The following is a 14,859-nucleotide window of genomic DNA, read 5'->3' as shown; positions in this document are numbered from 1 at the left end:
GCTCCAAAGCTAGACAATTAGAGAGCTTTAACATGTTAAATGGTTTTATCTGGCATAAATCAAGGGAGGTAATTGATTTATCCAGTTATTGCTTAAAACAGCCAATTTGTCTCTCAATGGTATTGACAAAGTGGATATGGAAATGAGCAGGTAAAAGGCACCATCGCTGATTAATCTGTTACACTGAAGTCTCCACCACACACTGAAACGATGGTTGTTTGGCTCAATTAAAGAAAGTGGTGATTGCCGTCAGATCTAGGGAACAATAAACAATAATATCACTAACTGCAATAAAACACTAGCTCACTGTACTTTGGTAATCGTGTCAATCCCCAACCAAGATAATAGACATTATACTATCCGAGTGTGTACATCTGTTCTAATTGTGGACAATATACAAATATAGAACATTGCTTACGAAACGTTCTGTTTCCCACAGACTCTGCGTTAGACTCTGTTAGACTCTGCATTTTTGACTCTACGTTTGACTCTGCGTCAGACACTAAGATAAGATAAGATAAGATAAGATCTGCCTTTATTAGTCCCACAGTGGGGAAATTCCAGTATTGCATCGCACAGTTAAAGAACAGAAGGAAAATGGTACATGCAATAATACAAGATAATAGATAAATAGCTTATAATAATTTAAAAAATAGACTTAAAAATAAGTTCACTCATGTTAACTCTTCACTTAGACTCTGCATTTGACTCTGTTAGAATCTACATTAGAGTCTACATTAGACTCTGCATTTTTGACTCCATGTTAGACTCTACTTTTGACTTTGCATTAGATTCTGCATTTTTGACTCTGCGTTTGTCTCTATGTTAGACTCTGCATTTTTGACTCTACGTTACACTCTGCGTTAGACTCTATGTTAGACTGCATTAGACTCTGCATTTTTGACTCTGCTTAGAATTTTGCTGTACACTGCCTTTAACCTGATTGTACAATAAATATCTACAGAACAATTCCTGAACCTCTGCTTATTGTTCTTTATACAACAGAACAGAAACCATCATGTTCTGAATTGTTTTAATAACAACAAACTGCAGCTCTATAATCGTTAAAAAGCACCACTTCTTTATAAGACAATATAAATAATGTCTTTTTAACTTTTACATATGTGTGTGTATTATCATTTTTTGAGTCTATTTTCATAACATTTTTAAACAGCCTGAATTTGTGTTGCTGTTAATCATCATCACAGTTGCGATATCGTCCCGTTCCTCGTCTGTACAGCCTGATTATAATTTCCAAGCGCATACATTTACCAAAATTATCGTTATAAGAGAGGACCCATCTTGACAACTGTTCGGCTGCACAAATGAACTCGTCAGCCCATTACATGTGTTGTCCTTGTAGTAATGTTATCACACACAGCCGAGGGACTCAACATGATGAGATTACATTTACTGCAGTGTGTTAACAATCTGAAGCATGTCCACCAATAAACTTTAATGTGCTTTGATTTCAGTGGTTCAACTCATTGCCGTGGTCCCAAGGGTTCGTACTGACAAATTAGGATGGATTACGGAGATACTTCGACTAAACAAAACCCACATGGCACAGATCGGCAACTATGAACAAAAAACAACTTGGGAATAAACTAAAACGTCAGAACCATTTCAGACTTTTGCTTATGTTTTTTTTTTTTATAACACCAGACCTTTATTTGGCCCCGAGTGCACCTTGCAATAACTCATTTATCATTCTTCCTTTGTTTGTCTTTGCTCATTTTGTATAATGTCTCTCTCTTGCAAAATTGCAGCGCCCTGGGCAGAAGTTGGGGTATTTGTTTTGCACTGTCTGTTCAGCAAACCTCGGCTCATTTATCAAAACAAGTGTGATGGGATGCCCTGCCCCGATGCCGTTTGTCTTGTATTGATCACCTCCTGTCACGACTGTCTTTCTTGAAAGTGATTGGTGCTTTCGTCTTTCTGTTTAGCTTAATGCTTTGGAACATTAAAGTCTTTCAAAGAGGGGCAATTGAGCTAAAAACAAGTGAAAAATTGTCTTTAGAGAATTTTCCGCTTACTCACTACTGCCATCTATTGAACGCTTTTAGAACGTTTTGGCTGACTCCTCCAATCACCAGTTTAAACCACTTCCCTCCAACCAGATGGCTTTTGTAATTGAGTTTATTGAGGCACAGCCAACGTGCAGTTTTATTTTATTGCTAAATACATGATACTTTCTTTATGTAATTTATACTTATTACCAAACTATTTGTATGTATTTAAAGTTGCACTATGTAACTATTCTGGTGGAGGGTGCATCACCTGCTTTTATCAATGGAAATTCTTTTGTCTGTTGTTGAGAATATTTCACAGTATCTCAATGGAGACAAGCTGGTAGGCCAAGTTACAGGTCAGATCTGTGGAGAGGTGATGTCTCATAGTAAGAACGCATGTTTTTCAAGGTATTTTGAGCAGTAAAAACAAATGTAGTTGTAAAAATGCAAGAAAATGTGTGATGGGATACTAAAACTCTCTAGGTAAAGGTAAGACTTATTTGTATAGCTCAGTTTGTACACAAAGTACTTTACAGAACAAATATTGAAATCATGCAATAACAAGGAGTGAAGCAAATGGCAGAATGCATCTTTTAATGGTCAAAATAATTCAAATATAGTGGTCCCTCGTTTATCGGCGGGGTTACGTTCTAAAAATAACCCGCAATAGTAGTCAGCTCTATTTTTTACAATTATTCTATATGTTTTTTGCTGTAAAACCCCTCACCACTCACTTCATACACTTTTCTCACACAGGCATTAACATTTTCTCACACTTCTCTCTTGTTTAAACTCTCTCAAAGTTCAAACCTTCGTAGGCGTCTTTGTCGGTGCAGAACGTTTCATCGACATTGTGGGTTTTGTCGGGGAGAAAACAAATTGCAAACACACAGCACTTCAGAGTCACACTGCGATCCAACGTTTATGTAAATTTGTCTGAACACATTCTGTACTGGACAGGAGACACGGCACGGAGGAGACTGATGGACAATGGCCTACAGTCCAACAGCCAATCAGGACGCACGACACAATGGTCTACAGTCCAACAGCCAATCAGGACACACGACACAATGGTCTACAGTCCAACAGCCAATCAGGACACAGAACACAATGCACGCTCAGACAATGTAAAAAAGCATGAAAAATTGCACCAAAAAAATCCATGAAACAGCAAGACCGTGAAAGGTGAACCATGTTTTTCGTGAGGGACAACTGTACGACAATATGGTTGTTCTGTCTTGTCTCCGTTCACAAATAGAACAGAAGGAGTCCGCTTCCTTTTGAACAGACAGTCGTGTTTTCTAATGTGAAGTGTAGGTGCTCTCTGGTGATAGCACAGATGCTACGGCCATTAATGGTTTATCACAACAGTGCAGAGTCCTGGTAAAGCGGCTCACAGTAGAATGAATGCTGCTTTTCATTGACTTTAATAGTACATTCAGACGGAAATATCCACCTCTCTCCCAAGAGCAATGAGAGGTGATTCAAAGCCAAATGTGTCGCTGTGAAAATGACTCAGGCTGAATGAAACCCAAAGCTGTTAGCATCAGGGTGATATTACCGTGGAGAATCAGATTTGTGATAAACCTGCAGGTCCCAAAGCACAAGTTAAGGTCAGGACCCCCATTAAAACCTCGCAAAACAAACACGTATGCACCAGCCTCTGTGCGTCGATGCAAATGAAAAGATCGTGATGGCTTAACATGCTAAAGAGGGCACGTAAATCCCGGAAAATGTCCCGAAATTACTTAACGTAAGCCGGTATCTGAAAAGGTTGACGGCAAGTGGATCAGACAGCTGTATCAACAGTCAACAAGACCTAGGTCACTCAGGAAATGCTAATCGCTAATGTTAGTTTGATCCCGCTGATGGCGAGCATGGGCAGCATCCAGGAACACAGTGAATAATCCATATTGAGTAGATGCACGATTGTTGGGGTGTTGAAAAAAATGGATTCTTAAAATGATCGCAATTTTATGTCTTTTACAGTCTTTAATTGTGTTATTATGTGTGTTTCCTCCACTTTAAACTCACCTGACATGCCTCTGCAGACTTTACATGGCGTCATTAAACTGGGAAAAACATTTGTTGTACCATAACTTCATTCAAAACAGTTGTGTTAGGGTGTTTCAGTCATAGTTTGCATCTGAGGTCTTTTCTCCAGGGGGCTGTCTCCGAGTGCACACAGACAGAGGACGAGTCTAACGTGAGGCCTCGCTGACACAGAGCAGAGATTTATGGGATATCAGCGCTACTTTGAGTCACTTTAGCTCCGTTGTTTGCTTTACTGTGGTGTTGTTAACAGTGAAGAAAAGCTAATGCGCTAACTACAGTCACAACGGGTCGGAGTTAAATGGTCAGAGCCCCGTCGTATTGTAAATAAGCTCTATAATGTATAAGAAAATATGTATAATATTTATCTTTAATGAATAGACCTATGTATTTAATCACTGCAGTATGGAATGAACTGGGCCCAGTACATCTGTTTTATTGAATCATGAACTAATAGAAATAAATGCAATGTGCAATTATGTGAACTGTGCAATGAGTGCAGTGTGCAATTTTTGTTTTGGCCCTTTCTGACCCCAGCCCTCGGGACCATGTCTGTTTTATAACATCCATTGTCCGAATCAAATAAATAAATACATATAATTTCAGGTAATTTCTTTCAGATTCTTGCCTGATCTAAGAAAAGTTCTGTTTTATATCTATGTACAATTTAAATAAAAGACTGTTACAACAGGGAAATGTGTAAAATAAATGTTCTTTGTTTTTAAATGAAAAATTGCTTCAGAATTGTTTTTCTTTTTTTCAGATGAATAGAAAGTTTAAACAAAACATTTAATTTATGTCCTAATGGGAGATAGGGGTGGGATTTAATAAGTTTTCTTCTTCCCACTCCTTTTCAAGCTTAAATAAGAACAAATTAGTGAAATGTCTTTTAAGTGAACCTGATACATGTGCTCGAAATAAATAAATAAAATTAAATTAAATTAAATGAGAATCGTTTTAGAACCTAAAATTGTTTTAAATCATACTGGGACCCCAGTGATCAAAATCACCAGGGGCTTAAACCATTATGTTGTTACCACAGCACTTTCACTCTGCTGCTCCATTGACCTGCGACCTCTGAACTACAGCTATCAGTGCATTTTTTATACATGAATACATGACATAGACATGTGCAGTTACAGCACTCTAGGGGGATAATGGTGAAAGTATTAGACAATGGAAATGAGAGCAGACAAAAGCCTCTAATGTTCTTCGGGGACAATAGACAATAGAATGTCCATAGAAAGTGCACTAAGCATAATCCTAAGTACGTTTAATGTGAATGTCCTGTAGTAATACAAGAACCTAATCATTTATTTTCATTTGAGTGTCAATTTGTAATTAGACCGGCTGAGTGGCCCCGTTGTATTCTCCCATGATGCTGTCTACATTGCTGCTGTTTGTCTGTGTAATCCCGCAGTCGTCCAGGTCTGATCCACAGCATCTGTCAACTGGACAAATCGTTGTAGGAATGACAACGATTTGTCCAGCTGACAGATTTAAACTCCATCTTTTGCTATAACTGCTGTATATTCATATCCTTCTCAAAGCTGTGTTTAGTGGAGTTTTGTGTGTTTTTGGAGGCACATGTGACTGTGAAACTTCTCAACTATGAACTTTAAGTGCAAATATAGATCCAGGTTAAGTGATGCCCGTCTTCAGTCTGTTCTCAGGGTTTCAACTGTGATTTTTATCAAGGAAAATGTTGTGAGCAGGTTTCTGGCAAAAAATGAACAACTTAGTTCATGTATTAGGTTTGAAATATTGCACAAGATTGATTTACTAAAACATTAGAGGTGCAGGCAGGTTTAAACTGTACTAAATGGTGCGCACTGCTGCTGTAATGAGTATTATATTGTTCTAAATATGAAAATAATGAAATGGGTCTAATTATATTTGACTTTGTGGACATTTTTACTTGATATATACATATTTTTTGACAGGGTCTGATGTGGCTCCAGACTGATTTGAGTTTGAGACCAATGATTTACACAAGTTGTTCTGTTACTTGAGTGATAAATAACAGTTAAATAACACATTTGGACACATTTTGTCTTATTTTATTTTTGTTTTAAGGAAATAAATGCTCTGTTCCGTCTCTGCACTAGTATCAGTCGATGTCAGGTATTGGCAGATACTAAAAAATCTGTATTGGAATTGAAAAAACTGGATTGGTTCATCCCTGGACAGAAAAAGAGCTGAGAACAAAGGCCAGGTGAGGAGAGGAACAGGTTTTAACCGGTTTCACATCTGCAAATCTGCAAAAAAATCTTAATAAACGCACAGATGCTAGCTTTAAATCAGTCATTGCTTTTATTCATGTTTCTTATTCCGTGTGTTTCTTTATTTTCACAATGTGGTACTTGGTTACAAATACTTCCATTCTTCCAACTTCCATTTATATTCCTCATTCTCTCTTCAAAACTCATTTCTGCCGGTGCGTAAAGTTATAAGATAGACCCCAGTGCAAGGGAACTATTGGGTATTTTCTCCGTTTTTGCGTGTAGGTTTGTCAAAAGTATCAAAACCCAGATACATGTCTATATTAACACTGATACTGCAGCTAGATACTCATTTGAAGGAGAATCAATACTGAAAAACAAGACAAAATCAAGACAAAATTTGACTTTTCTTGGATAAATTTAGAATGGCATTGATTGATATAAGGGATAGTATAAGATCACATTAAAAACATAGTATTAAAGTGTTTTTTTAGTATCATTGTGGTATCGAAAATGTTTTTTTTTAGCACAGGGACAGCACAATTTGCATGATCCACAGTTATCTCGTCAAAGGGCCGCTGCATCTGGCACTCCACTGTCTGTCACACTCATTAGCAGCTCATTAAGAGATTGGAAATCATTTCACCCGGGATCACGGAAATATTATGAAAATATTCCTGCTGCTTCACGGGGAAGTAAACGCAACTCGAATCAAGACATCATGAGTGAGCTGCACTAATTTGTGTGGTAGCTTCTTAATGTTACGTTTATAAAAAATGTAAAAAAAAAAAAAAAAAAGTTCAAATACAAGAATTCACTGTGGTAAATGGAGGAGCAAGGAATATAATTATCCTGTATAATCCTTAAGCTCATGAGCCAATAATAAGATGTATTCTGAAGGGCAATACACGAGAAGATCTGAATTTGTATATTTCATTGAAGACGTTGCATGTATGAATGGATGAACTGGTTTAATTAGAGGAATTATTCATGGGTTTCAGCTTATAGGCGACATTCTGAGGACTTTAAGAAGATATATTTTGTTTTGACCTTTTGCTACGGCATTACACAAATACACAACGGAAAACTAAGAGTCAAACGAGTGCGAACCGGTACACCACAGGGCTACCGATCGTGTTTTATATGTAAATGGAGTATTATGGTATTGGTATTGGGGATGATTTTCATAAGGACTGACGGAGGGATCAAAGATACAGACTCGGGTAACAGTTCAACAGAGTTTATTTGCAGATACATGAATGTGAATGAAGGTAGACAGAGCAGACAGTTGGGAGCAGTGTCGTGGGTCGCAGGGTCAGAGGCTGAGGTGCTCGTACCAGACATGGAGAGCTGGGTCGGAGAAGGAGGAGCAGAAAAAAAAAACAGAAAATGACAAGAATACTGGAAGGTTACAAGATGATCCGGCCCAGAGTGTTGGATCCTCAGTCCTTTTGTGCTCACAGGTGAAGCTTGATTGCGTGATCAGAAGCAGGTGTGTGGAGGTGGTGCCAGAGTCTCCGCCCAGCTCCAGGCTCAGACACAGAAGGGAGGGGGGAAAAACAGCACGGGACACACAAAAAAAACCCAAAACTGACAGTGATATACAAATGTAATGTTGCTTACTTTCCTACAAAGGTGTAAAGGTTCTGTTTTCCATGTAGCAGTGGCCATATATCACACTAAGAGAAAATAACAGCTATGTTCAGGTTATTTTAAGGCCACATCTCTTAATTTGTGACGTCCACTCTGGGTATTATAGAACATTAATGCGATCACGTTGTTCGATTGTGCTTTAAATTTCTGACCTATGGAATGTTTAACCCACACTCTTCGAGCTCACCTTCTTTAAACTCTTCTGCCTTTAACCCGACTTTACAGCGATTGAAGAAAGGAACATTGAAACTCTGTGGCGTCTCCTTTGTCACAGTTTTTTTTTTTTTAGTAAAATAACGTTTCTTTAGTGCATTCCTAAATCTGACCCTTTGACAGTGGCTCCGTCTTTTCTGCATCACTCGAGGAAAAACTAAAACTAAAACACAACTCTGTACTTTTAATTCACTACATTCGAGAGCAGTATTTGTACTTTCTACTCCACTACTTTGAACAGGACTGAAAAGTAAAAGTATTTATTATTGTTTGAGATCTGCTGAAAAGAGTTTATTTTTATTGCGTTCATAATTTGACCAAAAAAAAACAAAAAACAAAAAACAAACAAACAATAGATTTAGTTGTTTCTATTGAACAAAATTCAGCACAAATCTGTATTGAAATAAACTGTAACGGACATTAAAGATCTACAGAACATTCCCTGTGTCTCTCCGTCTATTCTTCATGCAACAAAACAGAAACCAACAGTATTTTTGATAAACTTGTGTCCTTATTCTTTGCAGAGGATATTCTATTAGCTAAATAACTGCAGAATTTGCTATTTAATAACTGTGCCAACGCAAACTGCAGTTTCGATTCACTGTCCAGCCGTACCTTTCCAGCAAGAACATTGAAATTACCTTCTCACCCAGTTTATTTCGTCCTTATTGTTGTCTGCTTATACGTTTTCTCCTATGGCTTTGGCCTGAGTGCATTTCTGCTGACGAGCCCGGAGCACTGCAGACAAACAATCCAACCGACCAAGCCCTGTGTTATTTTCTAACCTGGCTCTGATAATCCTGTCCCCCGGGGAGCGCGGTGACATTCACTGTTTCACTGAGAGCACGTTGGGTGAGTCAGTGTGTGTGGCTGGGTTGCTCTCTATTACCATAATGATGAGTCAGTGCTGTTCTGTGCCGGGCCCTCCTGTCCTCTCCTGTCCACTCTGTCTTATGGTTCCTCTTTTATGTCTCCTCTCCTTCGTCCTCTCTTTCACCTGATCCTACCTGCACCTACTTTACTCTAGGACTGTCCTGTCAGCTCATACTGTACGTGCAGGGGAGTAATGAGTTACACTGACGAAAGTACTTACAAGAACTGCACATTTAATCACAGTAGAATAAAAATCGCAACTTCAATGGACGTAATTAGCCAATAGCAAAGGCAGTATTTTTTTAAGTACCATATTTTCCTCCACAACTAACAAAATATCCTATCATTTTCTGCATAAAATCACTAACGCTGTAGTTAAATCTGTACAAACGTGTTCTGAAATGTGATTCTTGTATTATTCTCTCAGTTCATATTTCAGTAGTTTTGACAGTTTTTCTGGATGTGTTTAAAATATGAACACTGAACAGAATCGTATTATTGAAAAATGAATTGCAAATCTAATCACAATTGCAAAGCTTGTCAGAAAAAATTGCAATTAGATTTTTTTTTTTTTAACTTACTGTACCTCTATTTTTGATGTATTATCATATTACAAAATAAAAGTTGAGCAAAATACGACCATGGCTAAACTGCACAACTAAAACATGACTGACTAAAGTTGTCCCTCGCTATAACACGGTTCACCTTTCGCAGTCGGATTTTTTTGGCGCAATTTTACATGTTTTTTTTAATATCATCTGAACGTACATTGTGTTCTGTGTCCTGATTGGCTGTTGGACTGTAGACCATTGTCCATCAGTCTCCTCCGTGCCGTGTCTCCTGTCCAGTACAGAATGTGTTCAGACAAATTTACATAAACGTTGGATCGTGGTGTGACTCTGAAGTGCTGTACGTTTGCAATTTGTTTTCTCCCCGACAAAACCCACAATGTCGATGAAACGTTCTGCACCGACAAAGGCGCCTACGAAGGTTTGAACTTTGAGAGTGTTTAAACGAGAGAGAAATGTGAGAAAATGTTAATGCCGGTGTGAGAAAAGTGTATAAAGTGTGTGGTGAGGGGTTTTACAGCAAAAAACATATAGAATAATTGTAAAAAATAAAGCTGATACTTTGTGTATTTCGCTTTCTGCGGGTTATTTTTAGATTGATAAACAAGGGACCACTGTACTTATGAACATTGTTTTGATGAAGTCATGTTACGTGATGATAAAATGAGAGATTAGTGACCAACCAACCAGTGATCCTTTTAGTTTATAGTTTTTTTGTGTTTTGCGCAGTAGCTTTTCATAATAAGCTGCATCTTTTCTGACAATAAATGGAAACAATCACCTTCGCTCTGACATATTTGCACTTTACGTGTTCATTAATATGCAGTATCAAATGAATACCTGCATATTTTTTTGCTTTTTAAACCCTATTTATGTATTTTCACCAGTTACTAGCATAAATACTTGCCTACATTTTACATAACACAGTTGATTCTGCCATACTCTTCCCTCTGTGCACAGTATACGCACCAACGCTTTCCTCTTTCCTGTTTAACGCTCTTGTTTACTCTCTGCCAATGCTGACACGACACATTCAGGTTTACATTGTACTCCTACATCCAAGAAGCAGCATGTCCAATATCACAGGCGGCGATGGAGGTGGTGGAGGTCTGCGATGTCCTATGTCCTCATTAACCTGCAAAGTGATGAGTGTCCATGGACGCGAGCCAAAGTGCGTAACCGAGCCTCTGTACTGTTTTTGTCATGTCTCTTTCTATAAATAAACCTTGTGTGTTAACGCTGATCTGATTGTTCTGTTCATACCTTGTTTTATCTTTGCCGTTTTTGTTTGGAAATGTATTTTTTTCTACAAGACGAGGCTGCTGATTAGAAGGTAAGTGAGCAGAGGAAGGCAAAGCTTAGAGAGAAAACAGCTGTGGGGATCTGTTATTAACGCAATATTAAATACATTTATGATACGACGATTCAGATTTACGATATGACAAAACAAACAACAAACTCTTGCACAAAGTTGTATCAGTATATCCTAAATATTGTTAAATCACCCTAGTCTGAAACCGTTTTCCTTATTTCCGTTTGTAAAGTGACAAAGGAGTCGAAAACCGCGCACGCTTTTGTGACATTACATCATCGTTGTGTCACATTTCTTCGTCAATGTGGAGCAAATCCTCTGACTTTGTGTAAACTGTGCAGCAGCGATTGCCCCGACGTCTCGGCACTCTCACGTTTGATGTTATAGTCCAAAAGCATTACCACAAAATCAAAGCCGTACTTACAAAGTCATTCATCGCGGTCCTTCGAGAGCTACAACTGGTGGTCTGGTTCAAAAGAAAACACGAATGCACAGGGGCCCCCGACTGTGGCGCGCTGGCTCCATCTGATCAAACACTGACCTGTTTAGTTCATGCCTGATCAAAGCCTGATGTCTATTAACCCTTGTTGGAGCTAAAGTCTTATCAAGAAATCTACAACCCAAGACACAAATACACTGGGGAATGTATGTCCTCATCTGATCAGCGAGGATTACCATAACTTCTGAAATTAACAATAAAAACTAAAGACTTTGGATAACACAAGACACATATGACTCAAAGTATTAGATGTAAATATACTTTGAGTCATATTTACATCTAATATTATATAACAGTTAACAGTTTTTATTTCTCAAACAAATATTGGGCCTAAAAACAGGTCTTGATCTTTGGTTTTCATTCTATTTTGTATTTATTTTTCATTCTACACTACTTATTTTATTAAATCTACAAAGGTTTGAACTTTGAGAGTGTTTAAACAAGAGAGAAATGTGAGAAAATGTTAACGCCTGTGTGAGAAAAGTGTATAAAGTGTGTGATGAGGGGTTTTACAGCTGCAAAACATATAGAAGAATTGTAAAAAATAAAGCTGTTGCGGGTTTTTTTAAGAACGTAAATGAGGGACCACTGTAATCCTCATGGAAATAATAATGACCATTTAGATTTTGACAGTTTCATACAGTAATAATGACTACAGTGGGACTAAAACCACGGACTACACATAAATACAAGCAAGAGAATGTCTTTAAGAGGAAGTGATGGACAAAGATGGAGCCACATTTCATCTCCTGAACTGTTTGGACAAAGTTTGAGGAATAAAAACGTGCAGAAGAGAATGACGATGTGATGTGCCACTCTCAAACTTATTTTATTTTCACTTTTAGCTCACAGATTCAGCCTCAATGAGCGCATTTTCTCAGCAAAGGACACAACAAGTTTTGCAGACCCAGGGCTCATGTTATAGACCTAGTACATGCATGAAATGAGCAGGATTTAATGAGTAAATCTCCAGTGTGTACGTATCTGTGTGAGTAAACGAGTGAAGTTTGTGCGTTCTGTGGAAACAATCTAAACGTGCATCTCATTTCTGTACTGTAGATCTTTCATAAACAGACACTACATATCACCTCTGAACTTTTATTATGCTTTTAACATAAAGGCTAGCGAGTTAGCCTTTAGCCCCATGCACATTTACAGAAGTGCATGGATGCTCCGTGTCGTGGTCCGCTTCAGTAGAAAGTGGGTTGCAAGTGGGTTAAGGAGGGGAGCGAGGTATACAGAGCCACATCAGGAAGCAAGTTTGAAGTTTTAGCAAGTTTTAACCAAGATTATAAAGGGTTTAAACGATGTTGCTTTGAGGTGCGCTGCTTTTCCCACAGATTTGGTGAAATAAATGAGGCGTCAGTGCCATCAGAAACAGATTTTCAGTACTGATACCGCGGGATACTCGCTATTCTCCATCCATCCATTTTCTTCCTCTTATCCTGGGCCGGATCACAGGTACAGCAGTTTAAGCAGGGACTCCCAGACTTCCCTCACCCCAGACACATCCTCCAGCTCTTCCAGTGGACCCCAAGGCGTTCCCAAGCCAGATGAGAGACATAGTCGCTTCCGAATCTTGGTTTTAGTTATCGTCCCATCTCTTATTGAGCATCAACTGTATTCTTTAGCATCAAAAACAAGTTAGCAATTTTAATATTGTTTGTATACCACCAATATTGTATAGTACCAACTAATAATCATTCAAATAAAACAAAAATAAGCAACTGTTTCATACAAGTTACTCTTATGTCTTACCTATTGATGGTTACTAGAGATTACACGCTACAAAAACACACAAAAATGGGATTATTTTGAGATAAAACAAGACACGTACCCTATTTTAATCTTACAATCTCTTGTTGAACGCAAAAACACTTGAGAATTCAGAAGCTCCACTTACTCATATTATCCAGCATGCAATCAAAATCAAATAGACCTCTCCAGATTTCTTACTCATTAGTATTACTTGAAGAGGCGCAGTGGCGTGGTTCTTATAGAGGAGACTGAGGTGCTCTCCACGAAATTCAGAGGTAATTGTCCACGTTTTGGGAAATATGGCTTCCAATTACCGTAGAGCAGTTTGGGTGGGTGTGTGAGTGTACAATAGCGCTCGCTGACAGACGGTTTATCATTTTGTTCGTCACTGCAGCATCTGCCTGTCCCCTCCTCAAGGCGCGCGGGTTCAATCAACACCAGCTGCTACAGAGGAAGGAGGAGCCATCAGCCGTCTCTTTACACTACAGCTGAAAGCACACAGATCCAAACTGATGGCAAAACACCAAAAAATCACACAAATCTGGATCATCTCAGGCTATAACATGCACAAAACCTTCAGCTAGGTTCTCCTACAACTCACTTACGCACTTAAAACAAGCACAATTAGGCAAAATCTTCAAGTTAGGAAGTCAAAACGAATCTTGATTGGCATTTGACGTTACTGGGCCATAGTTAAAATCCGCAAATTTGACCTTTTAACCACTAAACCTTATAACGTTGGTGGCCTCTTCGTCAAAAAAGACACCTGCGGTCGTATTTTGTATCGAAAAGCACACAAGAATGCATAAAACGTGTTCTTTAAACTGTATGGACACACTAGAGGTGGGAAATAGTGTTGATCCTTTGCAGCTGATGTCATTAACGTGCCCAAGGGGGTGATGATAACTGTAAGCACGCTCTGTCTGAGGCTTTGTAATACTTTAATCTGAGCTTGAGCTGAGCCTGAGGAGAGTGCACAACCTCCTGCGTGACCGGCACCACCCTGCTTATCACCTTTTTCCACCTGTTGTCCTCGAAGATACAGGTCCATACAGGCCAGAAGCACCGCACTGACCAACAGCATGTGTCCTCAGGCTGTAAAAGCTGCTGAATAGTGCCCCGCCCCCTCTCGCACGGACAATAACCACATCTACCAATACAATAACACTGAACTGGACTCACATTGTTGCATAATGACATAAAAGTGCACATATCTGACTGTGTGTCCCTGTGACTTTACTGTTGTTGCCTTTGTGCTGCTGCTATGACTGTAACTCTTTATTACATAAGCTCTGCACTGTGTTTGTGTTTTTATCGGGGTTATTTATGGGGTTATGGGACGGGGTCTTGCACATCAAATCTAATGATAATGACAAGAAAATGTTGAATCTTGAGCTTTATTTTAAGACAATCGCCACAAAGAACTGGCTTAACTGAAACTTTGGACTCTAGATGACCTCCTTCTGTGTCCTGATCCTGTTCTGGCTGGATGAACTGTTGCCTGGCTGAGGTGGCTCCTGTCCTGCCATGGATGGGCCCCCCTCTGTCCCTAAATTGAATGACTCTGGTCCTACAGACTTGAACTCTTTCTGCAAATGGATGCACATGAGTCCTGGACACATCTGCAGCTGTCCGTCCTCTGTCCTGTCCTCTCCTTTACTGTGGTTCTCCTCGAGTTTTCTCTTTTTCCCACTGT

The sequence above is a fragment of the Periophthalmus magnuspinnatus genome, chromosome 13 (genome assembly GCF_009829125.3).
Source record: "Periophthalmus magnuspinnatus isolate fPerMag1 chromosome 13, fPerMag1.2.pri, whole genome shotgun sequence".
In the NCBI taxonomy this organism is placed as follows: Eukaryota; Metazoa; Chordata; class Actinopteri; order Gobiiformes; family Gobiidae; genus Periophthalmus; species Periophthalmus magnuspinnatus.
Note: the sequence above shows the minus strand (reverse complement) of the source record.